Below are 14,422 nucleotides of genomic sequence, written 5' to 3' on the forward strand. Positions count from 1 at the left end.
GTTAAGTGTGTTGGATTTTCAGATCATATGGCAATATGGAATAAAGTACAGGAAAAAGAATAAAGAGAATTAATGAAAATGAATTGGATTTAGAAGAGAAAAAAGAACTTGTGGAATTATGGAAAAATCATAAGACTATGAGGGAGTTTTATGAGAAGTGGACTGCTTAATGGCTTAATTTTAAAGAAAAATATAAAGTATTTTTAGAATGTATAAGGAAGAAAAAAAGAAAAGAAAAAGAGAGATAAGATATGAAGTTGAGAAACATTTAGAGACTTATTAGAGAAGAAAAATTCCTTTTATTAAAAAGAAAGAGAAATATATAAAATTAAAATTAACTTGTTATATAAGTAAAAATGTTTACAAGGAAAGACAAAAGCGGAAGCACCACATTTGAGTAAAATAATAAACAAAGGAAAATAAGAGAATTAAAAAATGAGGAAGGTAAACAAATAAGACAAAGAAGGAATATACAAAATAAATAATATGTATTAGAATTATTTAACAGAGAAGAAAACACAGAACAAATTTATAAAGGTGAAAAATTAAATAAGGAAGATAATAAGTATTTAGAACAAAAATAGCCATGAAAGAATTGAATGAAATACTAAAAGATATTAACATGAATTCAGCAACAGGACTGGATGGAATTGAATATGTTATGTATAAAGAAATGAAAGACTGGCAACAAATAATTTTTATAGAAACTATGAATGAATTGTTAGAAACTGGAATTAAAGAGAAAGAGATGTACAGGAGTTATAAAATTTATATTTAAAAAAGAAATAAAAGGAGATACAAATTTGGAGACCTATAATGTTGAATAATACAGATTATAACATTTTTATGAGAATAACAAAAAGGTTACAGAAAAAAATTGATAGACTATATGACCAAAATGTATTTGGAAGAAAAGGAAAAGGAAGTCAAGTTATTATGGATAATAAGAGAAATAATTGATGATATCATAAATAAAAATGCAGAAGTGAAGGTTATGGTAGGGGATATAAGTAAAGCTTATGATAATATTCAATATAAATAATTATGAGGAATTTTGCAGACTTATAATGTAAGCAAAAAAATATTACAAGTTATAAAATCTGTTTATGAAAGGAACTATGTGAAACTAATGGCTGGATTGGGGAAGAAATAAAAATAGAATGTGGAATAAAGCAGGGCTGCCTAGCCTAGTAGTTTAATTTTATCATTAGTTATGAATGTAATAGTGAAGGAAATTAATAAAATGTCAAGTAGTGGTGGATACAAAATGATGAAGGAAGTACAATTGCCAATTATGTATAATTATAAAGATGATATTGTTTTAAATGTTAAAAATAAAGTATGGATGGAAAAAGTAAATGAAAAATAAGTATAAATTAAAAAAAATGGTTTAAGTATAAATAAGGAGAAAAGTAAATGATTTGATTTTGAATGTATGATAAAAGGTGTTGAGATCAATGAAAAATATATAGATATATTAGGAATAAACATTTGGAATGGAATGAATAGAGACAACAACAATGGGATCATGTACTCAAATAAGTAAAGGATATGACTAAGTTTTGGAAATCATAGATTTTATATACAAAATGCACAGTTGCTGAACACCAAGGTAATATGTAAAAAATGCTTATGTTAATATCTATATGATTCCAATTAAGTATGAAAATTAATTATTGATGATTATATTCTCTTTTATAAGGGGCTCTAGACAGAATCCAGTCAAAAGAGTGATTCTGTATATGAAAGAAGAGCAAGGAGGTTTGGGTTTAATGAGCCTAATAGTACATGCAGCATCTTTAATTTTATATAAGGTATTAAAAGGAATTATGAAGGAAAATAAAAACTTGATAGAAATGATACTACATCATAAATACAAAGAATTGGGGGAAGGAATGGACATAAAAAAAAAACAAAGTAAAATCATTGTGAATGAAGAAATGAAAGAGTACCAAAACAAATTTGTGTTGGAAAATAAAAAAGAATATATGAGAAAAATAGAAAGGAATGATACTTAAGTATTATGAAAGCATTTTTTGTATTGATCTATGGAAAGGTTTAGAAATAGAGAAGAAAAAAGCCATAATGATGAGATATAATAATTGTAAAAAGATTAAAGAATGTAATATTTTATGGAGAATGTCTATTACAAAATTGCCGGTTAAGGCAAATATGCCATACAAAAAAAAGCAAGCTAGATTATGTAATAAATCTGGAGAGTTTGAGACTACTGAGCATGTGTATTTGAAATTAAATGTGAAAGAGTTAATGTATGGAAAGAACTGTGTAAAGATAATGGGGTGACAAGTTTGTTAAAATTTGAACAAATAAATTTGGACATAGTACAATTTGGTTATTATGGTGCACATAAACATGAAAAAGAAAAGAAAATGGACAAAGTAATATTTTATGCTTCATGGACTGTATGGAATGAGAGACTAAATGAAATTAAATACATTGAAAAGTGGACCTTGGCAAAGATTTTGGGAAAAATATTTTGGTTGTGAAAAAAGAATGGGAAGGAATGCTTAAATTGAAGTTTATAATGTATGGAGATTTGTAAATTGGTGTAAATGTAAATATGTAAACATGTAAATAACATGCAATGTATATATGTATATATATCAATAAAAAACCCTACTCATCACTGTTGTGAGTGGGAACCATTTTGGTGAAGCAATTTCTGTTTCCTTTCCGGGGTCAGAGGTGGCACGGAGAAACAGGGAAGCAGATAGAGAGAAGGAAATGATAGAGTAGGGAAAGAAATGAAAGAGAAAACAAATATTGAGACCAGAGAATGTGTGAAGGATTCTGAGGAAAATGTTCACAGAAACTTGTCTGATGGAGATGAATCAGCAAATGAATGATGTATAATTACAACCCTCCATTCAGGAGGGTTACGGGATGATTTACTTAAAGAAATGGTGGTAGAAATTGAGCCAGAAAATGAAGATTGTTTCCTAGGGGGACATTATGGATAAAATACAAAAGGAGGATGCAGAGATAATTCTGAAGAATAGTGATTAGATAGAAAAGAAAACATATGCAGAGAAAGCAACAAAAGCTTAAAGTGGAACAACAGAAAAGAAGGCAGAAGAAAATGAAAAATGGAAGTATGTGGTAAGGATTCAAAGTAAAGAAAACAAGAAAATGGAAAGGTATTAAGTGTGGGACAATTTAAAAGCTCCTTTGGGTGTAAAAGTACATGAGGTAAGAGCACTTATTTTTATTAACAAAGAAAAATGTTATGACATTATATTTGAGACTATATTTTACAATGAAAATTTTTCTTGGAGAATATGGAAAGAAAGACTGTAACCCATGGAATCTTTGTGATAAAAGGATTTAACAAGGAAACAAAAAAGAAGATGCATGTACAATTCTGATTAGAGGTAGAAAAAGAGACTTTTTGAAAGGACATTTGAAAGCTTTATGTAAAGAAGTACTCAACATTGTAAAACTTTATGACAAAAGTTGTTTATGGACTGGTGGCTGTGATTGTAATATTGTGTTAAAAAAATAAAGATAAAAAAATGTACACATACCAAACATGATAAATCTGGAAGGAAGTATGGGTGTTGTAAAATACTGGGGACAACCCAAAATATGTTGTTGTTTTTTTTTTTTGTGGAAAAGGACATTTAATAAGTAACTGTGATAAAAGAAAATGTTACATTTGTGGGGGAAATGGGGCATGCAGCAAAAAATGTGAATTGAAATGTTATAAATGTAACAAAATTGGACATTTATGGATGGATTGCAAAAAACAAAAATGGCAATAATGATGGAAAAGAAAGAAGAAAACAAACAAAGAGAAGAAATTTTAGAAGTAGTAGAAATGGAAGAAAAATTAGATGAGAAAATAATGACAATACGTTTTTGAAAAAAAGTGATGAAGACAAACTTGGAAGTAGTAAAAGGGAAAATCTATTAGTAAAAGGGTAAAAGACAGAAAAAGAACATTTAAAGGGATAAGTAAAAAAGAAAAACAAAAAGGAAATGAATGAAAAAATATATAAAGCCAAAAACTGGGGCTTGGTATAATGGGTAAAGTGTTTGACTCACAGACACAAGGTACAATGTTTGATTCAGTTTACTATCAAATTTCTGAAACACAGTTGTTCAAGTAATGACTGACTTGAAAAAAGTTGGAAATGACAAACATCATTCACTCAAAACAACAAAAGTGGCAGTGTCAATAATTTGAATTTGACATTACCCAACTTACCTTGATGTCCAGTGATTTTTGATGGGTAAGCCCTCATGCAGGTCTATATTTCATTAAATAGCCATTCAGAGAATAGCCATTTGTTGAACATCTATTTAGTGAAGCTGTTCTTCATCAAACAGTGAATTTTAACAAGGGCAAACCAGCAGTTGGCCACCATCTAGAATTTGCCCTTTTGCCCACTGGAGTGTGATCTCAAAGTTGGTATATTTAGTTAGGGGCAGGTGGGGGGCAGCTCACCACATTGGGGGGTATGGGGTGCATAGCCCCCCACCTTTGCAGGTTTATTTATTTATTTTTATTTTTTTGTGGTCACTCAGTTGGCAAACTGATTCTTTGTCCTATTTAAAATTTGCCATTCAATGAAGAGTGGGTTTGCTAAATAGGTATTTGTTGAATTGCTATTCAATGAATAGCCATTCGACAAAGTGATATAGACCTGCTCCACTTTACCCCCTGAGATCACACTACAGTGAGGAACATGATAAATTTTCTGATCCCCACTGTAGTGCGATCTCCAATCAGAATGTTGACCTCACAACAGCGAATGCACAATAGCATTAGCTGTTGTGGAGTTGAATATTTTCTCGATCAGTGTTATGTGAATTTGAATCTAGCCCTTCAACCACCACAGTTCACATAACTGCTTCCAAAGTTTTGATAGTAAAGAATTTGATTCTCACCTTAGGGAAGGAAACTGGATATGCTTAGAATAGCCTAGTCAGAAATTTAGCCTATTACTTTACTATGAACTTATGAAACTATGGATCTAATGAAAAACAAAACTTTCTATAAATGTGAATAGTATTAAGAATATAGTAAAAAGAATAGGGATTTTGCAGTGCTGTAATACATGTGATGTAAGTATATTAGAAGATGCAAGATTTTTAACAAATGAAAGATAACAGACAAATTATGGGGAGGAAACATAATCTGGAATTTGGGGAATGAGATGTTCCAGAATAGCCATATTCTGTAGAAATGCAGTAAAGAAGTTAGATGGAACTTTAGCAAAAATAGGAAGATTAACCATTGTAGATTTAAAATGGCAATAACAGGTATATAGAATTATAACATTATATGCGTATACTAACTGTAAAGAAATGGAAAGCTTATTTCATCAGATTTTAAACTATGTGGTGATAAATATAAACATAATAACAGCAGACTAATTGAAATTTAAGAGGCAAGCATAAAAAAGAAAGGAAATGACTTAAGAAAAATATCAGAAGTTATAAGATGTGATAAGTTAAAACTTTGGGGCGAAAATTGATGGACTTACAAAAGGAGAATGTATAGAACTGAAATTGATTATTTTATAGTATCAGAGAAGGTTTAGTTATAGGAGAAGGGCAGATAGCTGAAACAGGATTTTCTGATCACCTTATAGTATGGCTAGATATAAAAGTAAACTAGAGCATATAAAATAAACAAGTGAATAAAAAGGATAAATGAAAAAGCATCGAATGAGGAAGGATCAAGATTAGTAATACAGTTATGGAAATATATTGCTATGAGAACATTTTATACAAATTGGTCTGAATGGTGGATATTTAAGAAAAAATATATAAAAAGTTTTTACAGTGATAATACAATATAAGAAAAGTAGAGAACTAGAAATATAAAAGAACATATAACGATGAATTTGAAGATTTAGAACATAATGACAGGAAATACTTTGACAAAGAAAAATAATTATATAAAAGGAATCAAGAAAAATACAACAATTGTTATACAAGCAAGGATATTTTACAAGAAAGAAGAGAAGTATTAAGTTAATTAGATTAATAAAGAAAGATGGTAGTGTATTGAGAGAAATAAAAAAAAAATGTAAAAGGTGAAATTGAAAGAACTCAGGAAAAGATTATGCATAGTGTAATACAATATGTAAAGGAAATGTTTAAAGAAAAAAGAAGGTAGTAAAGAAAACGGGTCTATATTATTTAAATGAAGATTTCTAACTTTGAATACCACATGGCTGACACCATATGGTTGAAGTTAAAAATCTTCAAATATGGAAAAAAAAAATCGAACCCTAAACTAAGGGTTGTAGGCAGGGTGGCAAGCCCCCCTGCACCCTCCACACTTTAAATATAACTCTGAAACAGCACTATAATGTGATAATGGGAAGACTTCCCTTTACTGCACTGTAGTGTGATCTTGGAGTTGGTATATTTAAATAACTGGGTGTGTGGGGTGTATGGAGGCTTGCCCCACTGCTTTAACATCTTAGGTGACTTTTTTTTTCCATATTCAAAGTTTTCTAACTTTGACCATATGGTGTCGGCCATATGCTATTCAAAGTTAGAAATCTTCATTTAAATAATATAGACCCAAAAAAACAGGGAAATTAATAAGATAACAGAAAGAAAATATAGAGCTGGAAAAGGAGATTTCATTAAATGAGCTAGATAAAATATTAGGACAAGAAAATGCAGATGCAATTGCAAGCCCAGATGGGATAGGGTATGAAATGCATAAAAATTTAAGGGATTGGCAAAAAAGATATTTTTAAAGGTTGTGAATAAATGAATAAATGAAAGTTTTCTGTACAAAGAAGTACATAGTGGAATACTTAAATGCATATGAAAAAAGGAAGATAGAGAGTTGAAAAAACTGGAGACTGATAGTACTGAATAATAATGATTTTAAGATCGTTAAGAAAATAATACAAAAGATATTTAAAACTAAAATGGAAAATATGGATGATAGCATATATTGTATTAAGGGAAGAGTTGTCAAGAATTATTAATGAGAGAGAAATTGTAGATGATATAAACAGAAAAGAAGCAAAAGTCATGATATGAGACCTTAGCCATTTGACACAATTGGACATGACATCGTATCGGTAATAATGAAAGAATATAATATAAATTAAAAAGTTAGGAAATCATGTATGTCAGCATATAGTAATAATAAAGAAAAACACATGTAAATGGCTGGTTATGCCAAGAGGTATACATAAAGAGTGGTACAAGACAGGAATGCCCAATGAGTTGTATTCTCGTTGCATTAGTTATGAATGTGATAGTATGTGAAATAAATTACAAAATAAAGGAGGCAGGGTGTATAATACTTGTAAGGGTAAACATTCCAGTTCTTTTCATGTACAGATGATAGTATAATTGCAAAAAATGGATAAAAGAAGTACTAATTTGCACACATGAGTATTTAGAGATGAAAGGGGTGGCTTTAAATAAAGAGAAAAGCAAAAGTTTAGGTGAAGTAGTAAAGATGGCAGTATATATTTTATAATTAATGACATTTCTGTGTTAGGTATACAATTTGGGAATAAAGATGTAAGCAGAATTCAATTAAAAAAAACAATAGAAGAAATAAAGCACAGATGTATTTTTCTAGAGAACATATAAATTATCATTGAGGAAAAAGTCTTATTTGATAATTCATTATTGTTGGGAAAATAGCATACTTAACCATATTTATATTGCCAACAGTATCTGAAAGGGAAGTATTGCTGACAAGTTTTTCATTTATATGGGGTTCTAGATTAAACTCAGTAGAAAGAGGAGCTTTGTATGTAAATAAAGAAGGATGTTTAGGGATAATTAACCCAAGGGTATATGCTGCTTCCTTAAATTTGTACAAAGTGTTAATGTGGATATATGAAAAAGATGAGATGATAGTAGTAAAAAAGAGTAAAATAGAAAAGACGTGTATAAATGAAGAAATAAATTGTTACCAAGAGAAAATATTTTCTAGAAAATAAAAATTGATGATACAGAAAAAGATAGAAAAGTGTGATATAAGAACGTAATGATAAAACATTACTATGTAAAACCATACAAACATCTAACAGATGAAAAAACTCATAAGAAGCGGATGGTGTAATCAAAAAGTAGAATGTCAAGATTTTTTTCTTTTTTTGTGGAGACTGATAATAGATAAATTGCCAGTAAAAGAAAGTATGCCATTGTGAAAAACTGGAAGGCTGCCAGCCCAGCCAGATAGAATCTTGTAAATAATTCTATGTGATTTGTAAATATTAATATAATCCACAGGATGGTTTTACAAATGTAAAATAGAACTATATGTTATGATTAAGCTATATGATGTACTGAGCTTCAAAAATGTAACCAAAGTGCACTCTGCTGGAAGAAAGCTGAAAAGTCAAGCATTGTATGACTGTTTCACCTCAAACTCAGGGACATAGCTGGACCAGCACTTTTTTCTATTGTTTTGAGACCAGAGTTAATTGCTAGATTTTATATGTATAATGTCTTTTATTGCTGTGGCTTTCTGCAGGTGCACATTACAAAAAGAAATGTAAATTTTGAGTTTCTGTTAGCCTGGGAAGGTAAATTAGAACTGTTAAGAATGATGTAATCTAAAGTGAGTCAACAGTGATGTATTATCAATTTAAGACTTTCTCAGAGAGAGAATCGGGGCATTTTGGATTTTGTCTGAACCTGAACACATCTACTCACCAGTACTCTGCTTTTGCTCTGTATGTATGTAAGTTATTTAGAACATTGTTTCTCTTAGAAATAGAGAATAGTAAGTTTACTCTAGCTGTTTTCTATATTTATGTCAGACTCTTCTACAGTATTATTTTAAGCATTTTCCTGTGATGTCTGAACTCTTGACTAGCACTGTGCTGAATTGAACAGATTTGTCTTTTGTTTTTATTATTAAATATGTTTAAACCTTTCAACTGTGGCTGTTTAGTGTAGAGATAATTTAAGCTCTAGAGTACATTGCATATATATATAGTGATACTGTACAAAGCCCCATCTGTTATTTGCTTACAGAGAGGTTCCCCAGGAATCCACAGGATTTTTACCTTTTGAGTTGTATGGTCATAGGGTGAGTGGACTTCTAGACTTAATTCCTGATGAATGGGAAAGTGAATGTGAATCTCACAAGAAGTCTGTTGTGGCACATATCCTAAACCTCAGGAAAAGGCTCAGGGAATTCATGGGCTTGGCCCAAGAGAATCTGGCGGAAACCCAACAGCAGAAAAAGGTCAGGTATGACAGGAATGCTCGATCTAGAGAGTATGCTGTAGGGCAGCAGGTAATGGTTCTCATTCCTGTCAGACACAACAAGCTGCAAGCAGCCTGGGAGGGACCCTAAAAGGTGGTAAGAAAGGTAAGTGATGTTAGCTATATGGTAGATCTGCTAGGCAGGAGGCAGGGGCACAAATTTTACTATGTTAACATGATGAAACCTTACCATGATAGGGAGGCCCTTGTGCTCAATATTTGCAGTGGATTGCAGGAGGAGTCTGAGGGAGATCTGGTGACTGATCTCAGTGAGACTTGGACTGACACCTCAGTGGAAGGGGTAGCAATGTCCAAGCAGCTATCTACTATCCAGGTTCAAGAAATCAGAGTGGTGTTCCAGGGGATTAGGGACATGTTCACTGGGAAACCAGGGTGCACCAACCTGCTGCAGCACCAGGTGGATACAGGACCTCAAAGAGCTATTAGGCTGGCCCCTTAAAGGGTGCCTGAGACAGTCAAACAGACTCTGAGGGAGGAGATACTGGAAATGTTTGAACTAGGGGTAATTCAAGAGTCTAACAGTCCCTGGGCCTCTCCAGTGGTGCTGGTTCCAGAGAAGGATGGCAGCACCAGGTTCTGTGTGGACTACAGGAAATTAAATAGTCACACAGAGTCAGATGCTTACCCCATGCCTATGACAGATGAGGCCCTACAGCAGCTGGGTGGGGCTAAGTATCTTACCACCATTGATCTTACCAAGTGTTATTGGCAGGTGACCTTGACTCCCAGTGCAAGAGAGAGGTCAGCCTTGTGACTCCTTTTGGCTTGTATGAGCTCACAAAGATGCCCTTTGGGATAAAGAATGCCCCAACAACTTTCCAAAGGCTGGTAGATCATATCTTAGCAGGATCAGGAGGGTTTTCCTTTGCTTACCTAGATGATATTGCCATCTACAGCCATTCACCTTCAACATGTCAGGGAGGTGATGTGCAGACTACAGAGGGCAGGGTTGACCATTAAGCCCAGCAAATGTCAGATGGGTATGGGCAGAGGTCTCCTACCTGGGACATAGAGTGGGCAGTGGTAAGATAAGGCCAGAACCTGCTAAAGTGGAAGCCATTCAGGCATGGCCTGTTCCTGTTACCAGAAAAACAGGTGAGGTCATTCTTAGGGACAGCAGGATACTACAGAAAGTTCATCCCCAGTTATAGTACCATAGCTGCTCCCCTCACAGACCTGACAAGTAAAAACAGGCCAGATAAGGTATTGTGGACCACAGCATGTGAGCAGCCATTCCAGAAGCTTAAAGAAGCTTTGGGAGGACCCCCTGTGTTAGCCAGTCCAGATTACAGCAAAGACTTTATTGTGCAGGTGGATGCTTTGAACCATGGGGTGGGGGCTGTACTTAGCTGGATTTCTTAAGAGGGAGAAGAGCACCCAGTGGTTTATCTCAGTCATAGGCTCCAACCCAGGGAGGAATGCCATGCAGCTGTAGAAAATGAATGTCTAGTCATAGTGTGGGCACTGCAAAAACTTCAGCCTTATCTGTACTAAAAGAAATTCACTGTAGTTACAGATAACAGTCCCCTGACATGGTTACACTGAGCCAACTAGCAAAATGCTAAGTTACTAAGATGGAGCCTAGGGTAGCAAGCATATATGTCAGTGTAACACTGCAGTGGGATTAGCAATGCCAATGTAGATCAGCTCTCAAGGCATGGAATGGGGTAAGGTATACTCAGACAGTCCTAACCCTCTCAAGCAACATTTCTCAAGGGTCACTCAAAAAACTAGCTTGAGTTCTTAGGGATGGGAGAAATGTGAAAAACTGTAAGGCTGCCAGCCCAGCCAGATAGAATCTTGTAAGTAATTCTATGTGATTTGTGAATATTAATATAAGCCACAGGCTGGTTTTAAAAATGTAAAAGAGAACTCTATGTATGAAAGCGACTACAGACCCTTGGAATTATCGCCCCATTAGCCTGATGAGTCTGATATGTAAGGCTATGGAGCGCATCATCATGGGCCTAATTAACAGGGATATAGGGAATCTCCAAACTGTAGATACTCTGGTTTTGTAAAAGGTAGCTCATGCCTGCTCAACCTGGTTGACTTCTTTGAGTCGGTCACCAGAGCTGTGGATGAGGGCAAGGCAGTTCATGCAGCCTACCTCGATCTGGCCAAGGCCTTTGATACCATTCCCCACTCAGAAATTATTGATAAACTCACCAAACTAGGCATCAACCCCTATATCACTAGGCGGGTTGCAAATTGGCTCAAAGATAGAACCCACAGTGTGAAAGTAGTGGTCTCCAAGTCAGACTGCTGACCAGTCATAAGCGAGTCCCACAGGGATTGGTCCTGGGTCCTCTCCAGTTTGGTATCTACTTCTCCAAAGTCCAGGCTAACACGGAGGGACTCTGGCTGACCACGTTCACAGACAACTGCAAGCTGGGAGCCATTATTAACTCCCCAAGTGATGTAGACATCCTACAGAAAGGCCTCACTGAGACCAATGACTGGTGTCAAAACCATGGCCTTAAGCTTAATGCCAATAAAATGTGTCATCATCCCCTTTGGGAAAAACTCAGTTCCCACTAATTGCAACATCAATGGGAACCCACTGTATACTGAAGCAATTATAAGAGCTCTAGGGACACAGGTTGACAGCAACCTCTCCTTTGACCACCTTATTGCCACTGTGGTCAGAATGTCGCTCTATGTGGGACATCTCATTACAAAGGGTTTTGCATCCAGGAAAAAAGAGGTCATCATCTCTCTCTACTCTTCCCTCATTAGGCCAATCATCAAGTATAATGTCCCATTTGGCAGATACCTCACTAGACACATGCAACAGCTGGAAAGGCCACAAAAGTACCTCACAAAGAGGATCCTACATATCCTAGAAGGACAGACTCAAAAAACACCAACTATTCTCTGTCTCATACCGTCTACTAAAAGACGATCTCTGCTTGACTTACAAAGTCATGTCTGATCCAGCTCTGTTAGAAATACTACATCTAAAGAAATCCCAATCCCTTCACACCACATGCTCCAGAGACATGCTCCAGAGACCTCAACATCATTACCATAATCAACAGAACATGCTGGAGGGACAGGTTCATAATCCAGAGACTGTCCATGCAGTGGGATGGACTTCCCATACATGTCAAGCAGAGCACCTCACTGCTCTTCAAGGGAAATCTTGATGAATGGATGGGAAATAGAAAGTTTCCCCCAGGGATCACTCCAGTAGCTCTACTTGATAGAGGCACTGGGAACTAACGTCAGGTGGCATGATGCCAGGACACTTATATGGTCTAGGCTTGGAAAGGTTACAGTGCCCTCTACTGGAAGAAATCTGATAAGTCAAGCATTGTATTACTGTTTGATCTCAAATTCTGAGACATGATGTCTGGACCAGCATTTTTTTTCTAATGTTTTGAGACCAGAGTTAATTGCTAGATTTTATATGTATAATGTATTTTATTGCTGTGGCTTCCTGCAGCAGGTGCATATTACAAAAATAAATGTGCATTTTGAGTTTCTGTCGGCCTGGGAAGGTAAATCAGAACTGTTAAGAATGATGTAATCTAAAATGAGTCAGCAGTGATGTATTATCAATTTAAGACTTTCTCAGAGAGAGAGAGAGAATCAGGGCATTTTGGATTTTGTCTGAACCTGAACACATCTACTCGCCAGTACTCTACTCGCCAGTACTCTACCTTTGCTCTGTATGTGTGTAAGTTATTTAGAACATTGTTTCTCTTATAAATAGATAGAAAATAGTAAGTTTAGTCTAGCTCTTTTCTATGTTTGTCAGACTATTCTGAACTCTTGACTAGCACTGTGTTGAACTGAGGAGATTTGTCTTGTGTTTTTATTATTTATTATTAAATATTTTAAACCTTTCATCTGTGGCTGTTTTATATAGAGATAATTTAAGCTCTAGAGTATATTGCATGTATATGGTGATACTGTACAAAGCCACTCCAATAAGCCTTAAACGTTCTGGTCACACTTACTAACTGAATAATAATATTGCACAGTAAAATTGGACACCCTTTGGTAAGGGCTTAATTAGTAGCTGATAGTGGTTGGTGGCAGTGATTTCTACCTTATAGCCTTGGCAGAGAAGGGGGCTTAGCTGGAGAACCTGTGCCAGCCCTCCCCAGGAGTGCCTGTGTGTTTGTAAATAACTCTTATCTCATTGTGTGTGTGTGCGCGCGCGTGTGTGCGCGCGCGTGTGTGCGCGTGTGTGTGTGTGCACGTGTGTGTGTGCACGTGTGTGTGTGCACGTGTGTGTGTATGCATGTGTGTGTGTCAGCTACTTGGAAAGGAACACGAAGCACTAGTTGGACAGAGAGGGTGCTGGAGGTTTTAGCTTGATCACTAGACTGAGACCTGTACCCTAGAGTTGTGCCAGTCAGGAGTCTTATTGGGCATCTGAAAAGAAAGGGAGAAACCAGCCCTGGACTGACTGTGATCTCTGTGTGCTCTTAAGGGAAATTGTACTTTACTGTGTGTGTACTTGTTATCCTTCCCAATGTGGGCGCCCCTCACTGGTGTTAGTCGTGAGGATTGAGGCTCCTTACTGGGCCAGTGTATTGGCGTCACCACCATAAAAAAAGAAAATTGATTAAATATGTTTAAATTGTCATGAAGAATAAATTATGGAATATGTGTTTCTGAACTGTAAAAGAGTAAAGTTATGGGGAAAATACATATAGAAGATTTTTTTAAGATATAAAATAAGTTTGAAAAGAAGCATGGATATGATTAAATATGCGTATTATAAGAGTAGAAGTAAAAAATATGTTAAGAGCTCAAAAGTTATTTCATGTTGTATGGGTTATATGGAATGAAAGAATAAATGTAATGCTAAATGGAGTTTAACAATAATAAGTAAAATCAGATGGTGTTATGGAACAAGGAGTGGGGGTCTAATAGAGATGAAAATTTAGCATGGTTGTAAAGGAAATTATAAATATGTGCAAACAGATTTGTATATTTATATATTTGTACTTATGTAAATATTTGTAAATAGGAGTTATTTTGTATATAAATAAAAGACCTCTACTCTTTTTATTCAAAGACAGAAAACTTTTGCTGCTGCAGTTCCTGCTTCTGTTCCTGGTACAGAGGCAACTAGGAGAAGATGTGCAGTACTGGAGGGAGCAGAGAGATTTATTTATTTTGACAGTTGGACAAAAAAACTTTTGAAAAGCAA

This window comes from Protopterus annectens, chromosome 8.part0 (assembly GCF_019279795.1).
Source record: "Protopterus annectens isolate FY-2018-M chromosome 8.part0, PAN1.0, whole genome shotgun sequence".
NCBI lineage: Eukaryota > Metazoa > Chordata > Ceratodontiformes > Protopteridae > Protopterus > Protopterus annectens.